Here is a 6,645-nt window from a genome sequence, read left to right on the forward strand (position 1 = left end):
ATCATCAACAATCATCAGAAAGTAGACCAGGAAGAGAAAAAAAAAAAAAAAAAAGGAAATCATGCATAAAGTAGTTGGTTTTCTTTTGTGTCATTTCTGTCCTAAGCATGCTGGATTCCATCTTCAATTCGAGTTAGCTCAGATAGCTGCAAAGTACTATGATAAAAATTGGATTATTATACCCATACATGATTTATCTTCCTCACCCAGAACAAGAACCAAAAACTTCTTCCTACAGATGTGCTGAGAGATCTCTGTCAATAACCCTTACTGTTTCACTACAGCAATAGCCACAGGTCTTTCGGCATATAAGTTACTAGCTTCACCTGGCACCCCATACTAACTCCTGAATCTGCTTTTTCAAGTACAAGCCAAAGAGCATCTCTGCCAAGCTGAAGCTAAAAGATAGAGGGATCCAGTAACTTGACATTAATCCATACCCATGTAAACTGAACACCTTTTTTTGCTAATTATTCAAAAATCATTTTTAGTAACAAGTTGTCATGGCATTTAATATTAGAGAAGAATTAATTCCTTAAGAGACACCAGATATTCCTTTTCTTATCTATATATTACTTTCACTGAAAGTGATCTTACTTAGTAGTGCACATAGCATTATAAATCTAAACTTTCACTAGGACTACCAGAAATTCAAGCCTTCTGCCCACAAGATTCCAGTGATCCATAACTTAAAATGTAGTCTAAACACATTCCCTCTTCCACTGCTCCCATCTCACATACCTCAGCCTTCATTAAACGGCCAGCATCTTTTGCCCCAGAGGTAAAATAGAACTGATAATGTCTCCATTTTTAATTACTGAGGAACAAAAGGCCCACTTCAAGGAAATTACTCCAACTGAGAGGCAACGGTTCAACACTTGCATAGTCCCTCTTTAAACTGGAAACCCAACTTTCATCTATGAACCATTAACCCCATACAGATGGGGATCAATAAGGCAACAGTGGTTCTGTATCTCAGACAAAATTAGATACACGTGACTTCACTTTCTATGATGACAACAGGGCTTGGGGTCATTTCCCTTGCTCTCAAGTCCTGTGATAAGTTACAATGAGTAGAAGGAATGTCAGAGCAAGACTTCTAGTAGCAGCGCTATCAGCAGACAGAAAACCACGTGTGCTTTCTCCCTTGATGTACAAAAGACATACCTCAAACCAGAGGAGGACCAAGCTCTTCGGAGTAATTCTTGGACAAATACTGGGAAAGCTATCTCCTGAACACATGCCACCTAACCAAATCAGAATTTTCGAAGTCATTTGAGAACAAGAGTTTTAGATATATATTTTAACATATTAAAATCCTCATTCAAGACACTGAGTATCTGATCAGAGAACATTCTCATTGCTCTTCTCTTTTTACCCAGGGTGCAGGATGATGAGTTAAAGAACACGTTCTAGCTTCACAGTTACATACTTATCTTCTGGAAGCTAAACTATAATTATCACTTCATTTCTGGGCACTATCATACATAAGGTTCCATTCTTCCTCCATAGCCAGTCCTCAAGACATATACAGTGAGGCTACAGCCACAGCGTGGAGCCACTCCACTCCACTCTACTTGCAGAAGCTATTGAAAAAAGGGGAAAAGAATTGAGTCAGATATCATATACTGATCAGGAATTTAAACACCAGAACGCATACAATTCGAACCCACTGTCATTTCTCATCCTGAAGAAAAATCCCATTGGGACCTTTGCTCATTATTCTTATTCCCTGCAGAAAGGTGAGAACAGTAAGAAAAAGTTTCCCTTGCCAGAACCCACAGTTTTGTATCCTGCCAGTTCTCAGGTTGCTCACTCACCAAGCTCCACCTGAATATTGCAGCTTTTTAAGAACTAGTATCTCTGGAAGACCTTACTAGCTAACAGGGAAGAGATTTAAAATTAGACAGCATTAATTCCTCTCTTTTACCCATTGTAAAAAAACAAAAAACAAAAACCCAGATCACCAGCTATGGTAAGGTGATCTAAATCCAATCATCTTTTCACCTCGCCCTTCTGGGGCACACCGTTACCATTTCCTTCCCTCTCAGCCCTCACCAACATTCCTCACCACCACAAAAAAAAGGGAAAAGATGAGGGAATAAAAACAAGTTTTATTCTACAGTTTTTGTTTGAAATGTTTCCAAAGGAGACGGCACCATTCACAAGCCACTAGTAAACAAACTAAAATTAAAATAATTAAAAAAATAATAATAAAATCAACTCCGAACTCTATGCTTACATCAACCAGCTGTTTTTGTCTTCCCTTCTTTCACAATATCCTCATAAATAATTTTAGTCTTCTTCCTCATTTCTCATACAAAACAATACTATATGCTACATCCTTCTTCTGTACTGAAGTGTTCCCTGCCATCTCCCAACCTCCTTAACTTCTTATTTTTTTCCCCTACGAAGAATAATAAATGCATCAAGATGCTTCACTGAAGAACAAAATCCTGAAAGAAAAATTAATTGGAATCCTCTTAGATTAGTTCTGATGGTGCCAGAGCATTTACCAAGTAACTCTCCATCAGATATTCATATGGAAAGTTTAAAAAAAAAAAAAAAGTTAGTATTGGAAAACCAATAGATTTTAAGTTCTACTTTACATATGTAAGCTTCAAGTAAAATTGTCATGTTTGGAGATATACAAGCATCATACTGAAAATCTCAAATTTTAAACACAGAAATCAGAAAAACAGAATAGAGCCATTTTTATATAACATCCTTAATGCTAAACAACGAGTCAGAATGGTTACTGAAAAGATTATCTAAGACAAAACACACACATCAGATTGAAACCTCAATAATACAAACCCAATGAACTGAGAATCTGAAGCTGGCTATGACACCAAGTACCCAGATATAGATCTAAATCCCACAGGTCACATCTAACTCTGCTGTAGTTAGGGAAGATGCACAGGGTATCTTTTGCTCTTTTACAGGCAGTGTCTGCCTGGAAATAGTCCCAGCACTTAATCCTTGCACATTTGCTAAACTGATTATACATACATATTAATAAAGGAAAAAAAAATAAGAAAACAGTAGAAGAATGTGATTAAATGTACAAAGTAGAACATATACCTTCAAAATTAATCTAAAATCAGGTACAGGATATTGCCAATAATAAAGTACCACAGTATCTGTCTTAAGCTTGCAGTTATGGTAATGTTTACAGGGCACAAATTGCCAAATAAATACGGACTCTCTTTGCTATTCATGCTATCTATAAGAAAATCTTCAATTCTTCAAATTCGCCATTCAACTTTTTAAAAATTCAACATAAATTCCAAATGCTGCTCCAATTCCAATAACCCCTCTTCTAGCTAAGCTGGTTGGCTGGTAGTGATTTGTCAGATAAGTTACACAATTCTGTTTCACCTTCCTGATTAGATAAGCAGATAAAGTTGCCTTTTTTTTTTTTTTTTTTTTGTGGCACATACATTTATGCATCAAATTTTGCATCTTCTGTAAATGCTTGCAACTTTGTAATCCTCTCTCCACAGATCTACATGCCAGTAGAAGTCAACCTTGGACAAACCGCATTCGCTGAAAGAAAACCCAAAGTATTAGCATGCAAAAAGCAATTCTATCTACAAAACTGAACAACAAATGTTCAGGAAATTTCTCTCCCAGCGTTGCTTCTATATCCACTGCAGAATAAAGAAAAGCAACGAGTGATCTTTCTGTGTCATTATTTCTTTCCTAAAGATGGCCATGGTGCACGTAGCCTCAGTGCACTGCTTGTGTCACGAATGGCAGAGCCGGACCGTGACCCCATTGCCCAGGGATGAGCCAGAAGTACAAATCACCAGGTGGAAATCCAGTAGCCCGCTTCCACACTGTCACTGGGTCCCCAGCCAGGCTGCAGAAGGAGGAAGAGCAGCCCACCACCCTATCCACAGTAGTATACAACCAGAGAGGAGGCAGCAATGCAGGAATGAAACGGGTTGGAAGTATTTGACATCAGGTTCTACCATAACAACACCCATCACTTTGCCGTGGTCTGGAGGTGATTACTGTCGTCCCATTCCACATCATCCTTCCTACAGTTTCAGTAATTTATAAAGGAAAGGCCACATAAATGTGGTCATGTAAATGAAAGTTGACAAAACTCAGATAAACATTAAAAGAAGCAAGCGTGGCGAGACCAGATTTTACACTGCCTTTATTGAACAGGACTGGTATTATTAATTCTTAACGTCCCGTCCATCTGTTACCTTACACACAAAGTCTGATTTTTGCACGACACCTCTCACAATCTCCTGGCACCGTAAATGACATAGACTGCCTACTCAAACATGTAAGACTGCAAAGCAAAAATGAGTTGAGTTTGATATTAAGACCTACCATGACCACAGCCTGTGTCTACTAAGAAACCCAACAAAAAATGTCAGTCAACATTGCACAGAACATTGTGTGCAAGACCCGAGGAAGTGCACGAGTGATTCCACAAGTATGCCAGCAATGCTTTCTGTGAAACAATCTAACTCTTCACATTTTTCCACACCTTTATTGCTAAGGACAGCGGGGCTCAAGCAGGGACTGCACTGGTGTTCAGACACTTGGGTGGGTGTGGTAGAAGCACCTGTGTTAACAGACTGCTCAGGTGAACATGGGAGAAGTGTTTCAACACATACTCATTTATCGGAATTTTGTGGAAGTTCTAAGTGATCCAAAGCAAGTTGCTACAAGGAAACAAAACAATTCCTACAGCTTTTTATTTTCTAAATGCAACAGTATTTTGTCAGCTTTTTTGTTTGTTTTAAACCGTTCTGCAATGCAAGCCCTATAAAAGCAGTAAGTAGTTCACACCTGTCACTATCAGTGATGACACTGCACGTTTGGAAATATTTTTTCTGGAGAGCAAGTTCAACTAGATCTCCCTTAATGGAGCCTGTGAACTCCCCAAAAACCAATAAAGGACTACAGCTCACCTTGTACACCAAACCGTTCTAGGAAATGATTTGCATATGGGTATGACTAAGGAGCAGAGATGCTCTTCGATCTTTACATCTCAAATAACATCACAACAAGAATTTGTACTCTAGGATTTCTAGGCACAAAATATTTAATCTCACCAAACCAAGTTCCCTATAGAGGTCAAGCTCTTCTACCAAAACTTGTGTTCAGTTACTTTTGAATAAGAGCATGCACAACATCACCGATAGCCATACAGAATGAGTCTCAAACCTTTCAGCTATAGATGAAGTACATTAAAATCCCAGTTCCGTCTCTAGATTGTTTTGGAGACAGTAAAATAAAATAGAGGAGTTCCAGCACGTAAAAATCAAGACAGGAACACAATCAAGCCTGGCATCTCTATCAAGGTCTGTCAAAGTGGGGGTTCTATATTGTTCTTAATTTATTTTTAATTAATCCATATTCTATGTGATTTTATCACACAAATTGACTTCACTAATTAATTCATTCTTTTTCAAGAGTTTGTTTATAGAACATAAAATTCATTTAGGCTGCTGAGGTGCTCAAACTTAAATAATGTAAAGGCAACAATACAGTAACAAGAACCTTTGCACCATTTCAGAATATCTATTCTGGCATTACAGATGATGGTGGGATTTCTCTCAGCACCAGGAAGTCACACAGAAGTCACTCTATGTCAGACCACTTGTTAGGAACCAATTTCACCAGAAATATTTATCATGATGGAAAGACAGCAAGCACGTAGCGCTTCCTTAACGAAACAGAGTGAACAGAACGCTACATGAGAGCATGCCCCAAACCATCCCACCAGTTGCACTAGATGTTCCTCCAGCACAATTTCAACAATGCACATCATCAACAAGATGCGTCAGAGTGATTTGTCTGTGCTGCCCAGCCGCTGACAGGACTAAGCCAAGCATGGCCTATGGGCAGGCATCATCAGCCTGGAATTTGCCCGTCCATACTTATGGTACCAGCAAACCCTCTGACCCAAGTGACCTATTGTATTGGGTTTTGCACAATACGCATGACTTGGCCTACTGTAAGGCAATGTCAGATGCTGGCTATTCAGTTGACTGTAAGTTGCATCCAGCAGCAAGAACGAAAGAATAAAATGCAACTTGGCCTGAAGAGAATGCAATGATCCTAAGGGACTGCTACAACAAGCTGAATACTTTTGAGAATATAAGCGTACATAAGAATACAACGTAGAGGTTATCTGCCCTGACGCACGGCTCAATCTGCTCACCTTCACGTAGAAGCGAGCGAAGCACTACACTGAGAAAGGACAGAGTCCCCAACAAAAATCCAATATGGCCCCGACTGGGCCATCCATTGCCTCAGGAGGACCTCGTCCCCTCCGCTGCCTTAGGATGACCCTGTCCCCTTACACACCTGCCACTCACACATAGCTGTGCGCCCGTACCTCACACCACACCAACACCTCCACAGCCACCTGCCCGCCTCGGGCACCGAGGGGCCGCCCGCCGCGGCCAACCACCACCGACAGGTAGGGAGATGCGCCGGCCCCGCGCTCACCTTCTTTATTGAGCCTCATCACCTCCCTGCTTTTCGCACCCTCCTTTCCAGTCTCTTCCAGATCTGCACCTGCAGAGGAGGAGAGGCACGGTCAGGAGCCGAGGCCCGAGGTGTGCACGCATTGTTCGGAGGAGAGGTGAGGAGGTGCGCGGCTCCGGCACC

The 6,645-nt window shown here is 40.5% G+C and overlaps 1 long non-coding RNA gene across 1 annotated transcript; it reads right to left on the minus strand.

The window, feature by feature from the left end:
• Positions 1-2,094: 2,094 nt before the first annotated feature.
• LOC116216495 lies at positions 2,095-6,639 on the minus strand. Its single transcript, XR_004159354.1, has 2 exons — positions 6,484-6,639; positions 2,095-3,549 (listed from the first exon to the last, which is right to left on the minus strand). It is a non-coding gene; the product is annotated as an uncharacterized LOC116216495 (long non-coding RNA).
• Positions 6,640-6,645: the final 6 nt, after the last annotated feature.

Source organism: Meleagris gallopavo, chromosome 1 (genome assembly GCF_000146605.3).
Source record: "Meleagris gallopavo isolate NT-WF06-2002-E0010 breed Aviagen turkey brand Nicholas breeding stock chromosome 1, Turkey_5.1, whole genome shotgun sequence".
In the NCBI taxonomy this organism is placed as follows: domain Eukaryota; kingdom Metazoa; phylum Chordata; class Aves; order Galliformes; family Phasianidae; genus Meleagris; species Meleagris gallopavo.